The following is a 26,047-nucleotide window of genomic DNA, read 5'->3' on the forward strand; positions in this document are numbered from 1 at the left end:
AGAGAGAGAACAAAAAAATACATCTTCACAGCACAAACATGTACTCAACACAATATATGTTATATAACAGTCATGATTATGATATATACATATATGCACATATATATACGTGTGTGTATGTACATATATGAGAACAGAAAACAGGTAACTGAAAGGATTAAGCCAAAATGCTAACAGTGATTATGTTTTCTTCTTGTTGTTGTTGTTTTGTTGTTGTTGTTGTTTTGTTGTTGTTGTTTTTCTTTGAGATGGAGTCTAGCTCTGTTGCCCACGCTGGGGTGCAGTAGTGCAATCTCAGCTCACTGCAACCTCCATCTCCCTAGTTCAAGCGATTCTCCTGCCTCACCCTCCCGAGTAGCTGGGACTACAGGTGCATGCCACCATGCCCAGCTATTTTATTTTATTTTATTTTTTGATATTTTTAGCAGGGATAGGGTTCCACCATGTTGGCCAGGCTGATCTCAAACTCCTGACCTCTCGGTCATTTGCCCACCTCGGCCTCCCAAAGCACTGGGATTACAGGCATGAGCCACCACACCCAGGCCAGTGGTTATGTCTTAATGGTGGTGTTTTTAAAACACAAATATGAGGTCCCAAAGGATATAAGTTCTTAACTGAATTGTAGAGCTCTGAAAGAAGTTATAAATTGAGTCATTTACAGACAGAGGCAAATAAACCAAGCTTCTTTAGGTAAAGGAGCCAGAGACCCTGCAATACTCAGACTTCAAAAGTACATGCTGAAGGGCAATATCCCTTATAAATAGAGATGCAAAAATCTACAACATAATGCTAGCAAACTGAATTCAACAACACATTAAAAACATTATTCTCCATAATCAAGTGGGATTTATCCAAAGGATACAAGGATATTTCAACATACACAAATCAATAGACCTGATACAACACATTAACAGAATCAAGGACAAAAACCATATGAACAAATTCAAAAGATGCTGAAAAAACATTTGATAAAATTCAACATCCTTTCATAGTAAAAAAACTATTAACAAAGTAGGTATCAAAGAAACATACCTCGAAACAATGAAGGCCATATATGACAAATCCACAGTTAATATCATACCAAATAATGAAAAATGTAAAGCTTTTCCTCTAAGATCTGAAAGAAGACAAAATACTCACTTTCACTACTTTTTTCAACATAGTACTGGAAGTCATTTTCAGAGCAATTAGACAAAAGAAAGAAAAAAGAGCATCCAAATTAGAAAGAAGGAAGTCAAATTTTTCTTGTTTCCAGATAACATATATTTAGAAAAACCTAAAGACTCCACCAAAAAAAAAAAAAAAAAAAAAAAAAAAAAAAAAAAAAAAAAAAAAAAAGCTGTTAGAACTGATCAACAAATTTAGCAATGTTGTTGGAAATACAATACAATCAACATACAAAAATCAGTAGCATTTATGTTTGACAGCAGTAAACAACTGAAGAAAAATCAGAAAAACAAATCTTAAATAGCTACAAAAATTATAAAATACCTTGCAATAAATTTAACCAAATATAACCAAAGTTCCTTCAAAGAAAACTATAAAACAAACACCAATGAAATAAAGTAAGGAGATAAGGAGATACATATGAAAGGAAAGATATCCCATGCTCATTGACTGGAATAATTATTAATGTTAAAATGCCCATACTACCCAAAGTAATTTACAGAGTCAACATAATCCCCATCAAATTTCTCTGGCATTTTTTGCAGAATTAGAAAATACAATCCTAAATTAGAAAATACAATTATGGAAGCAAAAGCGACCCTGAAGAGCAAAAGCAATCCTGAGCAAAAAGAACTAAGCTGAAGGCATCATACTAGCTGACTTCCAAATATGCTACAAGGCCTTAGTAACCAAAAAAAAGCATGGTAATCAGACACACAGACTAATGAAACAGACTCAAGATCCCAGAAATAAATCTATGCATTTACAGCCAATTCATGTTTACAAAAACACCAAGAACATACATTAGGGGAAGGACAGTTTCATCAATAGATAGTACTGGGAAAACTAAATAGTCACATGCAAAATAAGAAAACTATACCCTTATCTTTATCATATACAAAAATTAAATCAAAACTAACAACTTAAATATTAAGACCTGAAACTATTAAAGTACTAAAAGAAAACATAGGAAATGCTTTAGGACATTGATCTGTGCAAAAATTTATTGGGTAAGAACTTTGAAACACAGGCAACTGGAACAAAAATAGAAAATAGAATTAAAGCAAAAAGCGTCTATGTAACAAAAGAAACAAGAGTAAAGAGATAACCCATAGAACGAGAGAAAATATCTGCAAACAATCTATCCAATAAGAGATTAATAAGTAGAATATTTAAGAAACTAAAAAACCTGAACAGTAAAATACAAATAATATAATTAAAAATACTGAAATTATCTAAAAGCACATTTCTCCAAAGAAGACATACAGATAGTCAGAAACATATGAAAAAATGCTAAACATCAGTAATCATCAGGAAAATACAAACAAATCCATGACATAGGATCTCACATTCATTGAAGTCATTATTATTAAAACAAAGGTAAGTGTTGACCAGGATATGGAGAAAGAGGAGCCCTTATTCACTTCTGCTTAAAAAAAAAAAAATCACAGGCAAATGTAATGCACCCAGCCTTGGTGAGTTGGGCATTAAATCATGTGAAAATACAAGATTTGGATTAGAGCATCTTCTTTCAAATCCTAGTGTACCATGAGGGTTACTTAGCTGAATTATCTAATTGTTCTTGTCTCAGACTTCTCATCTCTAAAACAAAGACCTCTGCCATATATGCTGGTAGCACTTGAAAATTAAAAATACTATGCAAATGAATTATATTGTTACTAGTTAGAAACATAACATGAACAGGATATGTAAATAGTGCATGCATTATCCTTTTTTATTTTTTCAATGGGACCTTGCAAAGAGTATGTTTGTGGAAACTTTAAACAACGAAAGATATATCTTGACCTTTTATATTGTGCTTTTATATTGTCTCTAGAGGAAATTTCTTATAACTGTGTATGAAAGCCTGTCTTGGATATGATTTGTGAGGCAAAGTTTACACACCTTGCTAGAATTGAAGCCCAATTATCTAGAACATTAGAGTTTTAACTGAAAAAAAAATCTAAAAGCTAAAAGGAAGACATGCTGTGAACTTTCTAAATAACATATACTCACATATTACTTAACCTATTTAAAAAGCACCTTTCAATAATACAATTCAGTAATTCTTTCAAAGCACACCTGGAGTACAAAAAGAATAGAGAAATAAAAAGATATGCCCACAATGTCATTTGGATTTTATTATATTTGAAAGTGTGTGTGCACATGTGTGTGTGTGTATTCAACATTTTAGTTAAATGTAGCCTCAAGAATTAGATACAGCCGGGCGCAGTGGCTCAAGCCTGTAATCCCAGCACTTTGGGAGGCCGAGGCAGGTGGATCACGAGGTTGAGAAATCGAGACCATCCTGGTCAACACGGTGAAACCCCGTCTCTACTAAAAATACAAAAAACTAGCTGGGCATGGTGCGTCGTGCCTGTAATCCCAGCTACTTAGGAGGCTGAGGCAGGAGAATTGCCTGAGCCCAGGAGGCGGAGGTTGCGGTGAGCCGAGATCGCACCATTGCACTCCAGCCTGGGTAACAAGAGCGAAACTACGTCTCAAAAAAGAAAAGAAAAAAAAAAAAAAAGAATTAGATACAAGAGTCACTATAATAGGATAGTGAATCTGCCAAGGAAACTCAAGGACATAATGTATCTTCAATTATATGCCAGGCATGGATTGCATACAGTAAAAAAGGAGCAGATCTGCAAGGCCATGGCACAAAAACCCAGAGCCCAACATGAAGTCCAGTGGCCAGCTCTGAACCACAGTTCCAGGGTGGCAGGAAGAACAAGTTAGACCCACCATTGAGACAAACTCAATGACCATGATAGTAAGAGAGATAAGAACTCAAAATTTTTCAATATTTTCTAAGCTGCAATCCACCTAACTCTAGAATCCCAAATGATATATTTTTATTTGTACAAATATATACAGTATCTGATAAAATTTGTTATATACATATCATGAATAGTGATAAAGTTAGGGTATCCAGGGTGTCCAACACCTGAGTACAGTGCATTTTTGTCAAATATAGTCATCAACCTCTGCCACTGAATGTATTACTTTTATTTTGCTCTATGCTTGTGGCCTTTAACCTACTTCTCTTCATCCTTTCCCCTCCCCACTACTGACACTTCCAGTCCCTGTTTTCTACTTTTCTGCTTTACCTCCATGTGTTCAAGTATTTTAACTCCCATATTTAAGTGAGAATATGTAATATTTGTCTTTTTGTGCCTGGCTGATTTCACTAAAGGTAATGACCTACAGTTTCATCCATGTTGCTGCAAATGACATGGTTTCATTTTTGTGTGTGTGTGGCTAAATGGTATTCCAGTGTGTATATAGATCACATTTTTTAATTCATTCATCTGTTGATGGACACTTACACTGATTCCATAACTTAGCTATTGTGAATAGTACTGCAATAAACATGAGGCTACAGCTATCCCTTTTCCATTGGGGAGATATTTAGAGTGGGATTATTGGATCAAATGGCAATTCTGTTTTTAGTTATTTGAGAAATCGTCATACTTTTTTTCCCATAGTAGATGTACTAGTTTGCATTCCCATCAACAGGGTATAAGAGTTTCCTTTTCTCCATATTCTCACCAACATCTGGTGGATTTTTTTTTGTCTTTTTTTTTTATAATAAATATGCTAACTGGAGCAAGATGACATATTGTGGTTTTGATTTGTGTTTCTCTGATGATTAGCGAGGTTGCACCTTTTTACATGTGCCTGTTGGCCATCTGTAAGTGGTATTTTTGGTTTCGTTTGTTTGTTTTGAGAGCTGTCTATTTACTACCTTTGCTTTTTAGTGGGGCTATTTATTGTTGTTTTTTTCCTGTCATGTTGTTTGAGTTCCTTGTATAATCTATATATTAGACCCCTGTCAGATAAATAGTTTACAAATATATTCTTTCATTAAAGAGGTTGCCTCTTTACTCTGTTATTTCTTTTGCTGTGCAGAAACATTTTAGTTTAACAGAGTCCAATTTATCTATTTTTGTTTTTGTTACTTATGCTTTTGAGGACTCAATCAAGGGTTATTTGCCTAGAGTAATCTCCAAGAGAGTTTTCTCTAGGTATTTGATATGATTTGGCTCTGTGTCCCCACCCAAATCTCATCTTGAATTGTAACCCTTACATGTCAAGGGAGGGACATAGTGGGAGGTGATTGGATCATGGAGCAGTTTTTTCCACCAATGTTCAGAAGTTGTGTTTTTTTTTTTTTCCTTTTGCATCTTCTTCTCCTAAAATTTGTATACGTTCAAGTCTTAAATGTAAGTCCCTAATTCATCTTGAGTTAATTTTTGCATATGGTGAGAAACAGGGATCCAGTTTTACTCTTCTACATGTGGCTATCCAGTTTTCACAGCATCATTTATTAAGTAGGGTGTCCTTTTCTCAATGTATATTTTTGTATTTGTATGCTTTGTTAAAGATCAGTGAGTTGTAACTATTGGACTCTATTTCTGGGTTCTCTGTTCTGTTCCATTGGTCATTGTGTCACATTTTATACCAATATCATGCTGTTCTGGTTTCTGTAGCCTCATAGTACAATGTGAAGTAACGTAATACAATGCCTAGAGGTATTATTTTTGCTTAAGATTGCTCTGGCTAATCAGGTTGTTTTTTGGTTTCATATGAATGTTAGGATTTCTTTTTCTAATTCTGTGAAATATGATGCTGGTGTTTTGATATAAATTGCATTTAATCTGTAGATTGCTTTGAGCAATAAGGTCACTTTAATGACCATTTTGGTTCTTCTGAACCATGGGCATAGGTATATTTTCATTTGTTTGTACTGCCTATGATTTCTTTCAGCAGTGTTTTTTAGTTCTCCTTGTAGAGATCTTTCACCTCTTTGGTTAAGTATATTGCTAGGTATTTTATTTTATTTTATTTTGCAGCTCTTGTAAAAGGAATTGAGTTTTTGATTAAGTTCTCAGCTTAGTCATTGTTGATGTGTAGCAGTGCTACTAATTTGTGTACCTTGATTTCATAATCTTAAAATCATTATTTTTTAATTCTTGATTTGGGATACTATGAATTTATTTTTTATTGTGACTTGTTGCTGGAGAATTGTTGTTCCTTTGTTTGTGTCATATTTTGTTGCTTTTTCATGTTTCCTGTGTCCTTATGTTGGTATCTGTTCATATGGTTTAAGAGTTGCTTTAGATAATTTTTTGAAATTGTCTTCATAGGAGAGGATTGTCTGTTTATATATATATATATATATATATATATATATATATACATATATATATGTTGCTGTTTGAGTATGGTGATTGGATGTGACTTTGGGTGCCTCAGTAGCATGACTTCTGTATGATTTTTTTCAGCAGTACACAGCATCAATGCTATCTTTGAGTTCCTTGGTTGTTTAGGGTACAGTTATTAGTGGAGGCTATGATGAAGTTTTACTGGAGACTAAGATGCCAGCTGGGTCAGTCCTTGGTCCCAGAGGTGGTAGTCGTGGGCTAAATATGCCTGATTTTTGGCCCCAGACCTACTTACACTGGCACGGTGTTAGTATGTCCTAGAGGGCCGATTCTTGGGCCTTCAGGTGATTTGTTTGGAAGCTCATAGTAGGAATGGTGGGCTGGGTGTATTGGTGGGTTCTCGGGCTTCTGCACAGCTGGTGTGATATGTGTGTTGGCAGTAGCAGTAGTGGAACAACCTACTGGAACCCAGGCAGTCCAGGCTGATGCTGGTGGTTAATGCAACAGTTTGAGCAAGTCATTAACCTGGCAAGCTGGTAGCACATGCGGGTGTTTATCAGATATGGTGGTATCAGCAGTTTGGGTTGGTTTTACTTCAGATTGCAATAGGAGTGATCAGATGCCAACATTGGAGAAATGGGGTGGGCAAATCCTAGGCCTCTGATGGCATATGTGAGTACTGAGGGGATGAGACTGGACCAGCAGACATGTCCTGAGGCCCGTTGACAGCATGTTCAGGCACTGGTTGTGATAGGCAGAGACAGGGTCATCCCCAGGCCACCTTTGGAATGCTCAGGTATGAGCTGTGGTAGCTATGCTATGGACCTGCTACCGGGGAGGGTAGGGCCCCTGTCAGCTGGAGTTGTGTGAGAAAGTAGCTGAGGGAGTGCAGTCTACTCATTCCCGGGTTTCACAGAAGCCTGTGGCAGGGCACTGGGATTTGTCCAAGGGGTATGTGGAAATGCCTGTTTCCCCTTTCTTCCTTGACCCAGCCTCTGGCAGTGGCAGAAGCCATGTCAGTCTGGCCTTATGGCACGACATAGACTTCCAGCAGCTAGCCTTTCAGAATGGTGCCAATCCGAAGCTGCTCCTGGTGGATTCCTGTGTGACTCCATATGAGTTCCCTTTCTGGGGCCATGTCTCTGTGCAATCTCTAGGCAGCTCCTTATGTTAGGTCTAAGAATCACTGAGTGATACTAATAGATGATTCTGGATATTTTATTTATCTATTTATATTTTAATATATCACTTTGTATTGGACTAATTTGACTTTGACTTTTTTATTTTAGAGAATATCTATTAATATATCAAGAGATATTAATTTTCTTTAGAACACACTTTAAGAACTCCTGACTACCAAATTTAGATGCATGTCAGCTTAGCACAGTTTGTAATCATTTCTTTGGGTTTGAATTTGTCTAGAATATGGCAGAGGTAAGCTTTTAAATGCAGGGCAGATGGTAGGTTATACAGGAAGAAACTGAGGCTATTAAGGCAGAAGCAATGAAGACGTTAATTACTGGTCACTTACATCCAACAATAAGTTTTTATAATCTGATAATAACATAAAATTTTTAAGTGCATAGAAATGGAAGTTTTGAGATAAATCATAAATTAGAAATATTTTAAAAGTAAGTATAAGCAGTTGCGTAGAGCAAAGCAGTTTGGATACCTAATCAATAGAGTAGGTAATGGTGGTGCAGAAGGATAGGAATATATGAATGGTCAGGTCTGATTCATTTACAATTTTAATTAGCAATATTGCTAGTAGTGACAAAGTCTAGTTTGTGCTGGGTGATGAAAATCACCTGCTTGCTTTGCCTCACTTTCTCTGATTATCACTGGGTAATACCAGTTATGCTTTGAAAATTTATAGAAAAAGCATTGTTTATCTTCTAAAAAAGTTTTAGACATATATTGGTGACTACAAATCATGAAAGTTAAAGCTCTAAGTTATATAAATCAAGAATTTTTCCCAAGGAAAAATGATTAAAATTTAATTTATGCAGATTTTACTAATATCAAGATTGCCCATCTCTCCTTTTCTAATGTGGTTCTTATAAATAAGCATAATATATAACTTAATTATAAATATGTGCATATATACACATGTTAGAGTGGGCCAATAGGTAAATAAAGTATAGTCACAGGAATATTGATACTGTATCTCTAAATATAAGTTAGCAAATTTTTGTCAGGTCATAGGGCCCAAAATGTGAGGGTAACTTACTATACCTGCCCAACTAGAGATAACCAATATCTTTATTGCTATAGTAACTGTTCACTATTCTTTTACTTTTATAACCTAGGTATGCATTGGTAAGTATTAACTTTTTCTCTATTTATACTTAAGAAAAATTGATTTCATCTTTGTGTCATATTTTTGGTCTTGACTATTTCCATATTATGTTTTTGTAATTCATTCATGTTGTTATATGGATAAAAAGTAAGAAGACTAATTAGCTAATCCATGTTATTTCTTTGTAGAATAGCTTTGTAAACAAAAGTTCAAAACAGAAAAAGTAACACTGTGGTTGTCCTTGTTAGGTGGATGAGGTGGTGTTGGGTTTTCCCTCTACATTAATCTTCCAACCAGAGTATAGTCTACTTCTACATACTAGTTGGCTTACACAGCCTAAATTTCCTTTTTCTCTTTTTGTTATTCTTTGAAGATGAATGCCATATTCTAGGGCTTACACTGCCAGCTGTCTTTTACAAATCACTGGCAAGAATGAACATCATGTACTATAAGCCTAGAAATAGATTTTGAAGTCAGTCTCTTTGCTCTGGAGGGCAAATATCAAAGCTGATTTTGTTGGCAACCCAGAAATACAAAATTCTACCATGGTTACCACATAGGAGTGAATTATATTCTATTTGATGCTATTATCTCCTCATTTGGTCTGGAAGAAAAAGAGAAAGTTCTGCAATAAATATTATGAGTATATATTTTTTGAGACTCTTGCTCTATCACCAGGCTGGAGTGTAGTGGCGCAGTCTCGGCTCACTGCAACCTCCACCTCCTGGATTCAAGGGATTCTCTTGCCTCGGCCTTTGAAGTAGCTGGGACTACAGGCACGTGCCATCATGCCCAGCTAATTTTTTTTAGTGGAGATGGCATTTCACCATGTTGGCCAGGATGGTCTCGATCTCTTGACCTCATGATCTGCCTGCCTCGGCCTCCCAAAGTGCTGGGATTACAGGCATGAGCCACCACACCTGGCCAGTATAAAATATAAGATTTGTAAAAACTTGAGGTCACATTTTTTAAAAAATCAAGGTTTTTATATCTTCCCTGTCATTAGTCCTATTTACAGTTTTGATGCAGTAAGTAGCCTATGAGGTTAAAACAAAGGTTTAAAGTCACGTGTTAAGTAAAAGGGTTTTTTTGGTTTTTGTCATGAGAAAAACCCATACTATTAATATCTCTGGATCAATATTGTAAACATAATAAATAATATGATATAGTTCATATATTTAAATTTTCTGATGAGTATGCACATTAGGCATGTGTACACAGGTATTTAAATTGAGGGGAGAATCTAATTCTAAATTTTCCCTGAATTGTTGATTTTCTGATTTTACTTTATATCTCTATTTTACATCTCAAAAGGAGAAATCTTATTAAATGTAACTCTGGTTTTCACAAGTATGTGGTAAGATTTTTTATTTCTGTTTAGCTTAATGTGTCTAAGTAAAATAGGAACAAAATCAACTATCAAAAATAAGGCAAAAATATGCAATTAAAATAACATTGCTAGGCAATATTTGTTTTAAAATATGTTGCCTTAAAAAGAAAAATATTGTTAATATTGAGATCACAAAACACTCCTAAATCTTAAATACGTATACTCAAGTTTAAACTGTATCTTATACATATGTTTATAATATATAATTAAGGCATTAGCATTATTTTATTATTTCATTTGTCTCTACTCACATACAGAATACAAATAAAGTTATAAAACTTTTATTAATTTATCATTTACAAAGTAGAGCTTTCATATATATATATATATATATATATATATTTTTTTTTTTTTTTCTCTCTCTCTCTCTCTCTCTCTTTTTATTTCAGACAGCTCTATTAGTCAGACAGAAACATGGTCCACACTCTCATAAAGCCCGACCTTTGACGGGGAAGCCAAAGGAAAAATTACTTCAATTAATTATAAATGGCTAGATAATTATTTGTCAAAATCGTGTGAAGGAGAAGTAGATTGCTATCATAGGATAAAGTGAAAAGAACGTTTACCAAGATTTGAATGTATATGTTTGTTTCTTCTCCTTCCTTCTTTTTGCCTCTTCACTTTTGCGCATTTTTTTCTTTTCTCTTTAAAGACTTACCATTTTCCCACTCTGTCTAGTCAACTTTATAGTTTTTCTGGGATCAAAGGAGATTTTTTTTCATTTGATCTAGGGTGTTCATAAGTAATTGAAACCTCCATGATAGTGGCATATCGCTTTCTCAGATATGTCTGCAATGACTGTGTGACAGTGTCATTTTGTTCTTACTGTTATTGATGTGGTCATTGTTGCCACTCAGGAAAGAATTATTAGATTCATAATGATTCTAATATTCTGAGCCTTCAGGAAAATTTTTAAATCTTTATTTATTCTGTTCTTATTCACTATGACATTTCCTTACTGGTTTAGTTATAATTTTTTTAAAAGTGAAATAAAGTTGTAAACAGAATCTTTTCCAAGCTTTCATTTTCTTAAGAAAAAAACAAAACAAAACACAATGCAGCCTCAAATCCAGCAATTTTCAACAAAATCTAATTCCCTGGCTTGAGCCTTAACTAGGGGAACTAGCCCATTTAGAGAAAATTGAGAGTTTGAGTACATTCAGATAGGATTAATAAAAAGTTGCATTAAGTGCTGCAGTTAGTTATACTTTTCACATAAAGTACTTTCATTTGATTATCATTTTGATTTTGTACAAAATGAACATATTATCATTGTCACCATACAACAAATGAGTATATGAGGCCCTCAGTTTCCATGGCTTGCATCAAGACAGTCAGTGGTGAAAATGAAACACCAGAGACATACAAACAGAGCAAAAGACAGAGGGAGTATTTGAGATTTTAAGGTTGTCTTCCTACCAATGGAAGAAACATATATATTAGAGGAGTCAGAAATCTCATATTGAAATACACAGAAACCACAGATATTTTAACTCAATCAAGAAAATGCCCTTTTTGTCTGTTGCAATGGAATATAAGGAAATTTACCTTTATATGCATACTTTGCTTCCTTGAAGTATCAATGCTTGTTGGTTGCTGCGGCTGATATGAAAAAGCTTGCCAGAATCTCCAGGAGTTTTTAGAGCTTCAACACTTATTTTAAAAGAAAAATGTACTATAATAGGGAGGACATAGTGGCTTGTTGGCATAAAAAGTCATAGCACCATATCATCTATCTTGCAGTCACTAATGTCAGGAATAGGAACCCTCCTTAGGACTAAATCTACATCTATGGCTCTGGCTTGGAATAATAAAGGAACAGCATAAGAGGTGAGCGCCACAAGAAAAAATATTTCTATATTACAGAAGTGAAGAACTCCATATTGATCCACAATATCTAATGATGTCTGGAAAACTCTCAGGCTAGCAAATGAAGAAGAAAAAGATCAAGTTGGCCACAGATGTCCAGAATATGCATCTTCATTTATTGTGCACTCACATAAGAGAAATGATCTCTCCAGAAGGTACAACACTAATTATTAAAGCTCTCTTTAATGCTCCAAACTACTTCCAGAGCTCAGTGGGAATTCTATTCTGTACTTCTGAATAAAAATTGAGTAAATATGAGTACATCATTTTTTCTTTATAGACTCATCATTTTTTCCTGTATTTTTATCCAATACAGGATCACCATTTTCTTTTTTTCTCCCAAATATTATAGAAACTATAACTATATAATTTAAAACAAGAGTACCCATTTCACCTACTCTAAATATAGGATGAATTGGCTTTCTCCTCTTTAGAGAAAGGTAAAAATTTTTTTTCTTTGTTAATTTAAATATATATTTAGCTAAGTGAATTCTATTGGCTTTTCTATATTAGCATCAAAGTGAAGAAGAAATTATTGAGGATGGATGAACTTTAAAGCACATCTTAGAATATAAATAAATTAGTCTCTTTTCTAACAGATGAATACAAGAAAAAAAAATAACGCATCTAGATAACTGGAAGCTGATTGTGAAAGGTTTCAGAAAATAGAAAAAGCCAGTGGGTATTTGGGGTTATATACTTATCATGAAACCAAATCATGATATCTGGGGGTAAGGGCAATAAATTTTTAAAAAGAAAATAATTTGCTTATCTATGAGTATGAAAATATGCTATCTCAGTTATGAAGATTTTCTGAATTATAGCAAATTTCTTTATTTGAATATTGTTTGCATGGCAAAGCCATAATTCAGAATAGATACTCAACAAATAACTTTGGGGGAAAAAAGGAGGGAAATGAAGAAAGTGAAAATTGGAGAGACAGAAAAAATAATAATAAAAGCTCTTAATTGCTGAGCATGCTAAAACTTTTATATGTTTTCTTTACTCAGAATTATCCCTGATACTTTTCTGCCATTTCTTCTCATCATATCCTTCCTTAAGTCATACAGAAACAATACTGCATTCTATTCACATTTTCCTCCACTTTCGTCTTTCCCTCTTTTTGTGAAGCACTGCAAATTGGAAAATTTAGTAAAGAATAAGCTCTAAGTTCTAAGGCAGCAGCCACTGATAGACTTTACAACATTCCCTCTGCAAATGGAAAGGTAACAGCCAAATTACCAGATCATTTAACCAGATCATACAATAGGTAAAGGCAGGTTGGTTGGTTTGTTAATGAAAGCACTGAACTAAGAAAAGGCCGTATGAACTGATTCTTACTTTTTTTTTTCTGAAGTCACCAAATTATAAAACCTAATCAAAGAAAATCAACATATTTTATTTGAGAAAAATTCCAGAACCAAATCTGATTGCATGGCATTCTACAGTGAATAAATCCAGTTAGTGGTGAAACAACCACTCACCATGTTGGCGTCCTTTCCATTAAGTAATTTATTTACCTTGATGGTTGATTACTAAAAAATATTGTTTTATAGTGTCTATTTTTGTTTTCACATTTTAAAAGTATTTTTAAGAAGCTAAAATTTGCCTTTTACTCTAAATCTCTTTATGCTGAAAGCACAAAACTGGAGCAATCACATTACCTGAATATAAATTATACTATAGGGCTATAGTAATGAAAGCAGCATGGCACTGGCATAAAAACATACACATAGACCAATAAAAGAGAATAGAGAACCCAGAAAAAAAATCTATCTACCTACAGTGAACTCATTTTCAACAAAAATGCCAAGAACATACAATCGGGAAAAGACAGTCTCTTCAATAAAAGGTGCTGGGAAAACTGGATATCCATATAGAGAAGAATGAAACTAGAGCCCTATCTCTTACCAAAGGCAAAAATAAAATCAAAATGGATTAAAGACTTAAATCTACAAAACTAAACTATGAAATGACTACAAGAAAACTTTGGGGAAAATCTTCAGGACATTGGCCTGGGCAAACATTTTTTGAGCAGTCCCCACAAACACAGGAAATAAAAGCCAAAATGAACAGAGTCCCCAGTGGAGCACTGCCTACTGGAGCTATAAGAAGTAGGCCATCGTCCTCCAGACCCCGGAATAATAGACACACTGACAGCTTGCATTGTATACCTAGAAAAGCCTCAAACACTCAATGTCAGCTAGTGAAAGGAGCCGGGAGGTGCTGTGTACCCTGCAAAGCCACAGGGGCACAGCTGCCCAAAGTCATGGGAACCCACGTCTTGCATCAGTGTGACCTGGATGTGAGACATGGATTCAAAGGAGATCATTTTGGAACTGTAAGATTTAATGACTGCCCTATTGGAGTTCAGACTTACATAGGGACTTTAGCCCTTTTGTTTTAGACAATTTCTCTCATTTGGAATGAGTATATTTACCCAATGCCTGTACCTTCATTGTATCTAAGAAGTAACTAACTTGCTTTTTATTTTAGAGGCTCATAGGCAGAAGGGAATTGCCTTGTCTCAGATGAGAATTTGAACTGTGGACTTTTGAGTTAATGCTGAAATGAGTTAAGACTTTGGGGGATTGTCGGGAAGGCATAATTGGTTTTGAAATGTGAGGACATGAGATTTAGGAGGGGCCAGGGACGGAATGATATGGTTTGGCGGTGTCACCTAAATCACATCTTGAATTGTAGCTCCTATAATTTTCACTTATCCTGGGAGGGATCCAGTGGGAGGTAATTGAGTCATGGGAGCTGGTCTTTCCCATGCTATTCCTATAATAGTGAATAAATCCGTGAGATCTGATGGTTTTTATTAAAAGGAGTTCCCCTCCAGAGGCTCTCTTGCCTGCTGCCATGTAAGATGACTTTGCTCTTCATTTGCCTTCTGCCATGATTGTGAGACCTCTCCAGCCATGTGAAACTGAGAGTCAATTAAACCTCTTTCCTTTATAAATTACCCAGTCTTGGTAATGTCTTTATTAGCAGTATGAGGACAGAATAATACACTCTTTCTAGAAGTTGTTTTGTATGAGGACAGAATAATACACTCTTTCTAGAAGTTGTTTTATATTATTTAATATTTTTGCTTTAATAGTTATAAGAATACTAGCTTTTATTTTTATAAAAACCACATCATATTTTGTATTGATTTTATACTCACATAATATAAAGAATTGGGATTTTTTGTAATACTCTGAACAGATTTAAAACCACGGGAATTACATGGTCCTGAATGCTGGTAAAATATTTCTGTAAAATTCTCCAGGTCATTGCTTCAGTTAAGCCTAGGTAAAGGAATTATTCTAGAGCTTTCTTTCTTTGAAGTTACTCAGTTTCCATGTTCTATGTCATCTGATGTCAGTTTTGATAATTTATATGTTTCTAAATGACTGATCCTTTTAATAAGGCTTTCCAATTTATTAGAATAGAGATGATTAAGAAAGGTCTTAATTAAATTATTCTTTTAATTTAATAGCCTCTGTTTAATTTTTTTACTATCCTGGCACCATTTTCCTATTTTTTGCCTTTTCAATGTATAGCTTCCTATTTTCTGCTTCAGAAAAGTTGCACTTAGTCATATTATTAAATTTTGCTTTATTTGGCTATTATATTTTTCTCTGAGAAGGTCAAGTATGCCTGTATTGTATGTTGTGTTTGCTGTAGTGTGCTGTCTCCAAGGAAAGTTGGTGGTCAATCTCTTGTAGAAATCAGTCCTCTCTGGGACTTGCATCAACTGGAGATAATTTCTTTATCCAAGGTTCATACCCCCATCCAAATATAGCCTACCTTCAATTATAAGTGAAAGCAGATCCATAAAGATCAGGTCCCTGACTCAATATTGTTGATAACTAGGAGTGGCTATCCTAGCTTCAAAGTGCTATACTAGTTCATCTGATGAACTTTTATGATTTCACCACAAAACAAATACTCCCTTTGCTCAATCTCATTTCTTTTCCTTTACTTTATGAATAGATATCCTGAAAGCACTCTCTAATAAATGTCCTACCTTCTAATCTTCATGAAGGGCCCCACTTATTAACAGCCAAAACAGGCAGACACTAAATTGGATTATAGTGATGGATTAGTTATTAAGTGCTATATAACAAATCACTCAAAAAGTTGGTAGCTTATACCATATTTATTATATAACCCATTTCTAAACATCAGAAATCCAGAAGCATTTTAGCTGTGTGGTTTTAGATTAGAATCCTTTATAACATTGCAGTCAAGCTGTTGGGCAGGACAATTGAGGCTGATGGGTCCATTCCCAAATTTTCTCATTTGGTTGTCAGCAGGTCTTATTCCTTATTATCACAAAGAACCCTCAGTTCCTTTCTACATGGGCCTCTCCACAGAACTGTCTCACAAAACAGGATCTGGCTTACCCCAGAGCAAGATCCAAGACGAGAGCAACAGTGAGAACATGAGACAGAGTAACCTGGTCTCAGAAATGACATACTTAACATTTCTGCCATATGCTTAGAGAGTTTTCTTGGTAAAATATAGGAGAGGACTGCAAGTGTAAATAAGAGGATGCAGGGATTATTTGGGGTCAACTTCGAGGCTAGTTGCAACTATTACTCACCACAAGACTGGTAGATTAATTCTATGTTGTTGCACAGCAAATTACTCCAGAATTCAGTGACTTAAAGCATTTATTGTTTCACAGTCTCTGAGGGTCATGAATTTGAGCAACAACTTAGTCCTACAAGGCTGTACTCATCTTGAAGCTCAGCTGAAAAAGGATTTGCTTTCTAGCTCACTTACATGGTTGTTGGCAAGATTTAGTTCCTCATGGCCTTTTGGACTAAGGTTTCAGCGCCTAATAAGCCATTGGCTGGAATCCTTCCTCACTTCTATGCCATGTGGGCCTCTTCATAAAATATCTCATGACAAACAGCTGGCATGAGAGCAAATATGAGAGAAGGCAAGAGAGACTGCAAGCAAGAAAACAGTCTTCTGTAACTGAATCATGAAAGTCACATCCATCATCTTACCATATTCTGTTAGAATCAAGTCAATAAGGTTATCTCACTCAAATGGGGGAGTATTATATAAGTACCTGCATACTAAAAGATGGGGATATTTGAGAGCCACATAACAACTGGCAATGTGTACCTCATGAGAGTTTGTGGGTAAAGTTAGCTGCAGGCACAATGTGGCTGTGCAATTTTTTAAAACTCACTGCTGGTGAAGTAGATGGTACATATGTAGATAAAAAATACAGGCCACCTAAAAATTAGGCAATTGAGAAATATGGAGGATACAGATATAGTAATAATAGGGATAATGAAGATTATTGGTTATTGCTGGAGACAACTGACGCTTGGAGAGAAACAATGTAGAACTGAAAACAACCAGTAATTAAAGAGTAAACATGGGAGACAAGCATCCAAATTACATTTCCTGCAGCTAGAGGGCAAAAACAAACAAACAAACAAAAAACAGGAACAGGCTTATGACTTAATCACATCAGTAATGCAGCACCAAAGATGGTGAAATTCCCAACATAGACAAGTTTGTTAAGCCAAATTCGGGACCTTGATTGGGATAAATGACAGTCAAGGTCAACTATTTAAGCAAGTTGTTACATTCATTTGAAACCCTGGATGTAACTGACTGGATTTCTTAGCAGTCTCCTACACAGTAGCAATCTCATTGCCTGCCATTCCAACAAATACTGTGTAACACTATCAGTATCAAGTTGTCTTTTCCAACACATTGTCCCTGGATGGTGTCCCATCTTCAGTAAGCCCTAGTCAGCAAGCATCACATTTAATACTAAAAGCTTAGAAGTGATTGGCATGTCACCAGCTGAGAACAAGATAATACTCTCAAGTAGACAGATAGGCCCATAATTCAAGAAAGGGGAAAATGGAGTTATATAAAAGGTATACTATGTCAATCTTCTTCCCAATTTTGCTAACCATTACTGACTACTGAAAGCTGAGCAGTATCTAACAGCAAGTTTAGAAACCTGCCCAAATGTTAATATTGCCAAAAAAACTGTACTTTTCTGAGTCTCAGTGGTCTTCTCAATAAATCATGATAATATTTTCACAATGCACATTCTACAAAAGTTCAGGAAACCGTTTGTTTAGTATAAATATTATAATCTTAGTATAAGAACAAGGAAAACTGTTGCTCAAATATTCATTCACAGAAAATGGGGGCATATGTCAGAGGAAAAACTGAATATCTAAGTCAGGTTTTGGAAAATGTTAAAACAAAGATGAGAAAAGGTTACAGAAAACTGAAAATAGGAATACTCTGAAGACCAACAGTGTTAACATTTGCCACCTGCCCACTTGGAAGATGCTTTCACATTTTTGTTTGTGCTGCTTTTATATTTTGCTATAGTTGAAGGAAGGCATGTGTAGAAATATAAGTTCCAAATAGTTACTAGCTGACATCTCCTAGAAGCAGGCCCTGAAGCTATTCTCTAGCCCTGCTCCTTGAGCTGGTCAGTCCCCACGATGTTCATATGTTTACTGTTGCCAGGTCAGAAAGTCTTAACTTCACCAGAGAGCTTTGCCCCCAGGACTCTCCTCAATTTCTGTGGGCCCGGCATCCATGAAGTTCCACCTTAGGTCACTCTGCTCTTGCTGGTTCCTCTCTCATTGCTATCCTCTAACTCTGTTACCCATTCTTAACTATATACTATTAACTACCTACTGCTAACTATGTCCTGAAAAGTAAATCTACTTAACAAAATACATCTCAACTTTTTTTTTTTTTTGGTATAGTGGTGGTTAAAAACTATAAAATGGGAGGGAAATAAATGACAGTTAATTCCTGTAGTAGAGGAATCTGAATCATCACATAGTTGTAGTAATGATTCCAATCAAACCCATTCATTTTGATAAATATATTCTGGTTATATTCATTGGGTCTTGTTCCGCCAAAGAGCTCAAAGCATTTTACAAACATTGATTTTCTATCTATATACTGAAAAAGAAGCCTCAAGGATAAATAGCTGGGGAATGAGAAAATAAATACTTTTTAAAGGCACCTTATTATTTGCACTATTTCATTTTTATTCCCTCTCTAAAAGGTATAGTATGGAAGATCTTTTCCCCATCATCTTAATGTCAGTATTTTTCTGGGGATAAGGAAAGCATTTTTGGATAACACCTTCTTTGAAGATTGTGTGTGTGTGTGTGTGTGTGTGTGTGTGTGTGTGTGTGTGATTTTATTACTTTGCTAGAGTTGCCATATCAAAGGACCACAAATTAGGGGTTTAAACAACAGAAATTTATTTTCTAATAGCTAAAAGCCCAAAAATCAATGTATCAGCAGTGCTGGTAACTGCTGAAAACTGTGTGGGAAGAGTCTATCCCAGGTCTCTATCCTTGGTATGTAGATGGCTTTCTAATCCCTGTGTCTCTTCACATCATTGCCCATGTCTGTCTTTGTGTTCAAATTTCCCCTCTTTATAAAGACACAAGTCATATCTGGTTAGGAGCCCCCATACTCCAATATGACCTCATCCTAAACTAATGACATCTACAAGTACCCTGTTTCCAAATAAGGTCACATTCTGAGTTACTAGGCATTAGGACTTCAACATATGGATTTAAAGGAGATAAAATTCAACCTTTAACAGTGAGGTAAAGACGACGCAATTTTAAAAATAGTCATCAATGCAAAGGAAAAATGGTAGATTAAAACATACAATCTAAAGGAGTAAAGTTCTAACTCTGTTATTTGGCATGTCACGCCTCACAACCTTAGAAAAGTTCTACAAGTAAGAGGAGTTTTATAGACACAGTTGTATGTCCTTTTTTTTGAATTTGAGCTATAAAACACAGCAATTATGAGACAGTTAATCAAACTGCAGTATTTAACAAGGCACTGATGAAATGGTTTTTAACTCTAGTGCTTATATCAGGTAATTTAGTTTTTGAAAATTATCTTTTCACATAACTAGATAAAACAGTATCATTTTCTTACTGTGAGATAGACTTCTGATTGTGATACAGAAAGATATTCCACATTAGCAAATAGAACTTCTGAATCTAATGGCTAAAAGGCCTAATGAATACACATAGATTGTTTCTAAAAAAAACACAGGAAAATATATAAATTCATCTTTATTTTTTAAACTTTCATTAGCTATTTGCTTGAACCAATTGATGAAAAGCCAACGATTTGACCCACCCTTCCCACGGACTTAATTAAACCAACTAATTGTTTGAATGTCCAGAAATAATCATGCAAACCCTAATACATGTATATTTTTACATAAATCTGTATGTATATAGATTCATATATATATATATATATATATATATATATATATATATATATAGTACTTTAGGTTCTGAGGTACATGTGCAGATCATGCAGGACTGTTGCATAGTTATATGCATGGCTAGGTGGTTTACTGCCTCCATCCCCCCATCACCTATATCTGGCATTTCTCCCCATGTTATCCTTCCCCAACCTCCCTATCCTCCACTGTCCCTCCTCTAGTCCCCCCCAACAGACCCCAGTGTGTATTGCTCCCCTCCCTGTGTCCATGTGTTCTCATTGTTCAACACCCACCTATGAGTGAGAACATGTAGTGTTTGATTTTCTGTTCTTGTGTCAGTTTGCTGAGAATGATGTTTTCCAGATTCATCCATATCCCTACAAAGGACGCAAACTCATTGTTTTTTATGGCTGCCTAGTATTCCATGGTATATATATGCCACATTTTCCTCGTCCAGTCTGTCATTAATGGGCATTTGGGTTGCTTCCAGGTCTTTGCTATTGTAAGCAATGCCGCAGTGAACATACATGTGCATGTGTCTTTATAATAGAAAGATTTATAATTTACATATAGATTTCTTAAAGGTTAAGCCTGCTTGGGAATCCTGTGTAATAAATAAATCCATCCCCTTACTTATACACCTGCTCCATGTAAACTATATAAAAATAAAGTCAGGGATTAACTAATAGACCTGTGAGTTATGAGAATGTAATAGATGAATTAAAAAGTGTAGGTTTTCAATGTAGGTGATAGCCTGAGAATGTTGATAACACTTTGTGTTAAAAGGGCTAGTAAATTAAATATTATGGACGACAGAAATGTATTAGGGAATTTGATGCAGGTTTCTGTCAATTTTAATTAACAATAGGGTTTTTTCCACCTCACCTGTTTAATTTGTTGAAACTTCTCCTCACACTTAAATGTATCATAAGACATAAACTACTGTTGGCTTTCCTCACTTCTCGGTTACATCTTTTTTTTTAAATTTTAAGTTACTTTATTAAACATATTTTCTAGAATGTGGTCTCTAACTTACTGGTAACATGAGGTCAAACCTCCTAGCTCATTTTTATGAGTAGTCGCAAACAAACTGTCTTTTAAAGGACATGTTCCCCAAACTACATTCTATAAATACCTGGCATATTAATGTGCCTATAACCCTTGTCTTATTCCTTTCCCTTGATACTATAATTATAGAAAGATTCTACCACATTAAGATTTATAGCTCCCGTATTTAATGAGGCTATCTTAGGTTTTACAGATTTTTCTTTAATCCTTAAAATATCCCTATCCGGCTCTTTAAAGCAACAACAACTTAAATGTTAGGTGTCTTTAAATAAGCAAATAAAGCAAATAATAAGAGAAATAATTGGTTCATGTAAATTAAAAGTCCAAAGGAAGGTATGACTTCAGATAAGCTCAGGCTTTCAAGTATAATTGCCACGTTTCTCTCCCTTTTATACTTTTTCATGTGTGGTTTTCATTAACACACTGGTTCTACTCAGCTTAACAAACATCATTGTGGCCTTCCTAGACTTTATGCCTAGGCAACTCATCTTCACCCACATTATCTGAAAAAGTAGCAAACATCTCTCTCTACAACTTCCAATGAAAGATAGAGAAACATCTTCCCTGATGACACAGACATTATCTCTTCAGGTTTCATTGGCTCAAACACAACAACGTGCCTTCTAGAGTTCATCTTATTCAAACAGCATATCTGAGTACAGAGGAAAGGCTCTCAAAGGAAATCTGATAATACTGGAAGGAGGAAATGGCTGCTGGGTAAGCAAACAATTAATGCCTTCTGGAAGTAGGTACCATAATCTCCAGTTAGTAGACGAAAAAACCAAGACGCAGAGAGATTAAGCTATGCTTGAATCAAGAGACTATAACTAGTAGGTGAAAAATATACTAAAATAATAGGTTGTTAGCACCAGAAAAATTCTTCAACCTCAAAACCATAATCTAACAAAGAAGTTTAGAAATTTTAAACCTTACCTCGTCAACTGGTATAATCTTAAATCAACTTCAGTATGCCTATTTTTATTCCAAAGAAGTCTACATATAAGACAAAGAATTTACTTACATATGTTTATACCTACTGTACAATTATTGACTATCATAAATTGCAAATAGTAGCCAAAATAAAGTGTTTGTTCCCTAGATTACACAAAAGCAACACAATAATTATCATCAGACATGATGAACAAGACATCAGCTTCATGGCTGTATTCAATATACACAGAATGTGCTATTAGTTATTAGGATTTCAATTTGATAATACAATAATGGAGTTTTACAAAGGTTCTCTACTGAAATATAGATGCACACATGAAAATAATGCAAATATGCTAAGAAAACATGTACTTTATACATTTCCCACCTTGCATCATCTGCTTCCTCCTTTAGTCATCCAGTTCTAAGAGAGTCTACTAAAAGCTTCTACCGTAAGCCCCATTTTTATCTCTTCAAACCTTAGAAATACTGAATGCCACATTGCCCCTGGAAACCTCCTGAAACTCCAATGCACTGAGAAGGAACTCTGTTAGAAGTGTAAATGAGTAGTTTACTTTGTGGAAAACATTCAAACTGGTTAAGAAACAGGAAATTTAAAGTTTATTACTTTTTTAAGGTATTAATTAATCACCACTCTTCTCCTCTTGGTGTTCTGAAGCAATTGAAAATTTCACACAGAGCCGCATAGGAAGAAAAATAGCTACCTAATTAATGGTATCCAGATTGCAGACTGTAGTTTAAAACCCCAGGACTGTGATGATGGGACTTCCTATGTCCTATCTCTTTCCTTAACAATTAAAAACCTAGAACTACAGACTGGGGTCAACTAGACTTGCCCAACCAGTTGAAGACACAGAAGCTTGAAATTTCCCACCAGAAGAAGCAAGTGCTAAGTTATTTACATAAAACATGGAGGAAATCACCAAGAGGAACCTCTCATTTCTTTTATCAGCACTTATCAGGAAACACAAGCAAAAGAGATAAGAATAAATGAGCAGTGACTTTTATCCAGAGCCCATGAATCAACAAGGGAGAAAAGCAAAACTTTTCATTTAATATGTTTTCTTCCTGGGAAGTAGATAAACTATTCTCCCCTCCTTAAGAACTAAAACCTGTGTCCTCCAAAATTGGTACTTGTATGAAGATCAGATGCAGATCAGTAAGTTTTTTTTTTTTTTTTAAATACTTCCTATGTAGCTCTTTTTTTCTGGAGGGAAAGGAGTGTAGTGGCTAACAGATTAGCTGTAAAGTGAGACTTCTCATGTCTCTGTTCGGTTTCAGTCACTGATCAGCTGTGTCACTTTGAGCAAGTAACCTATGTGATCCTCAGTTTTCTCATAGGTAAAATGTGCATAATCATCATATCTACCTCATAAGGTGTCTAAAGCATTAAATGAGACCATCCATGTAAGGCTGGATACAGGACAGTATCTATCACAGAGTAAGCTCTACAGAACTATTAACTGGTTTTTATTACTATTACTACTTTTATGGCCTCCGTTCAAGAAAATCATCATGACATTAATCAGAAGATACTGCTATTCAAAGAAGTTATTGCAGGAGGGGGAAAGAAACTATTGCAATAGCAAGAAATCTATGATCATGTCTGCAAGTGTCTCCAAATCAAACAGAAAAAAAAGTTATTTCAGAGGTAAAGGAGGGGAAGAGCAACAGCAGAATATTTGGAGGAGAAGCTGAGCATGTAAGAGGGAATGGCCAGTGTGGTTGGACAAGTGAAGGTTCTCACTGTGTGTTTGGGTGATTCCCAGGAGAAGCTGATAAAAGGGAATATTCTACTTTTTTTGTGCCTGGTTCAGGCTTGAGATAGGCATAGTTCAGGGGCCTGTAGGAAAGGGAAGCCTGTCTAAAGTTCCACCAGGGCAAAGCAGAGGGTAAGAAATGAGCAACTGTGAACACTTGGTCATCGCTAAATCATCCATTTCCAAGTTTTTCTCGTCTGTCTTTACATCCTCAGATCCTTTTGTTCTTCGACTTGTGTATCTCCTTAAACTGTAGAGGAGACTCTGTGCTCACTTCTGGGAGTGTAATGTTGGGTCCAATTATCCACTGCTTCTCTCCATGACTGCGGCAGCTGTGCTAAAAACATTCTCCACTGGGTTTTCCACTGGAGGAGAAGGAACACCACCTACATACACTATGAAACTCACTGTTTTACCACCCCACTGAAGCCATTTCTGCACTTGTTGGAAAGTGGTGAATTTCCCTAAAGTGTTTCTATTTCAATCTTTGCTTTGTGAAAAATAAAGAAGTCAGCCTGTTCTACCCCAAGTGAGCACTGAAATACACCCAGGATCTTCTCAGTTTTCTCCAAGTAGTTCCCTAGTATCACATCTTTACTTCTAATTTGGGATCCCCCTGCATATTTCATAGAAAGGGGAGAAAAAAATAGCATAGTGGAATACACATGTGCACAACACAGCTTCCTCTTCTCCATCCACCAGAATCTCTTACCTTAACCAGAAACATCACTGTTTTTATGAGAGACTGAATATACAAATAGACAATGGCCAGACTGTAAATTATAGCATAACTCTGATGCAAAACCTTTTCAGCCACCAGTCCAGAAAGACAAACCAACTTCTACAGCAACAGACCCATAATTAAGGAATTGGTCAATGACTGACTGCTCCCCTAAGTTCTGCCTCTGACTTTCAATTCAGAACAAACCAGAGAAAGCCAAATATGTTTTCCAAACCCATGACATAGCATGCTTCATTTCTAGTTGGCCTGCCTCTGGCTTCCTCATTTAATCAAAGAAAAATTGCACTAGACATTTGTTAGAAATGGAAAGAAAGGGCCAGGTGTAGTGGCTCATACCTGTAATCTAACACTTTTGGAGGCCAAGGAGGGTAGATCATGAGATCAAGAGACTGAGACCATCCTGGCCAACATGGTGAAACCTCATCTCTACTAAAAATACAAAAAATTAGCTGGGCATGAGGCTGAGGCAGGAGAATCGTTTGAACTAGGAAGGTGGAGGTTGCAGTGAGCCGAGATTATGCCATTGTACGCCAGCCTGGGTGACAAAGCAAGACTCTGTCAAAAAAAGAAAGAAAAGGAGACAAAGAGAGAGAGAGAGAAAGAAAGAACAAGGAAGACTTTCTTCAAGACTGTCCAATAAGGGTCAAAACAATTGCAATAGGAAAAAGATATTAAATTGAACTCTGTTGAAACCAAGGCAAGAAGAGTTTTTAACACTGGGATTAACAAATGGAAAAATATTGGAGGACTTTAGAGGAGAGGAAGATCAATATTAGGTTGTCTGTATTTGCTAATTGTCGTTATCAAAGTTGAGCTCCTGACCTCCCACAGAAATTGGGAGACAGGGGCTCTACTTTTCTTGATTATATTTCATACTGATGGGTCCCAGGTCCTTGAGAAATATTTTCCTGAGTTGTATAAAATTTACATCTGAAAGAGGCAGAAAAAAAGAATTTACAATTTAAAGTTTTCTGAAGTAAACACTAAGAAAAGTGTGGTCAGGGGCTTATAGTTGGGAAAAATCTCTAAAGTTTAATCAACCTGAGGAAGACATTAGACTAGCTTGGCCAATGCCAACAACCTCCAATCGAAACATACCTGAAGCTCCTCCCCCTGCCTTTTTTAATGATAAAGCTTCTCATTTCCCTGCCTACCTTTCAGTATCTGCTGAACACAAATGATAATGTTGCAGGACTATTTGGTTCTTGTCACACGGCCACAACACTTTAGACTTGCAGACAATGTGAAGGGTTAGTAAGGCAGGGTTTTATTGGGTGAAAAGAGGTGGGAAAAAAAAGGAAACAGGGACCCTCCGCAAAGCCAGAGTCCCAGCTGGTACACTTCTTGCATTGCAGTTTGAATCC

Source organism: Saimiri boliviensis, chromosome 2, assembly GCF_048565385.1.
Source record: "Saimiri boliviensis isolate mSaiBol1 chromosome 2, mSaiBol1.pri, whole genome shotgun sequence".
Taxonomy (NCBI): Eukaryota; Metazoa; Chordata; class Mammalia; order Primates; family Cebidae; genus Saimiri; species Saimiri boliviensis.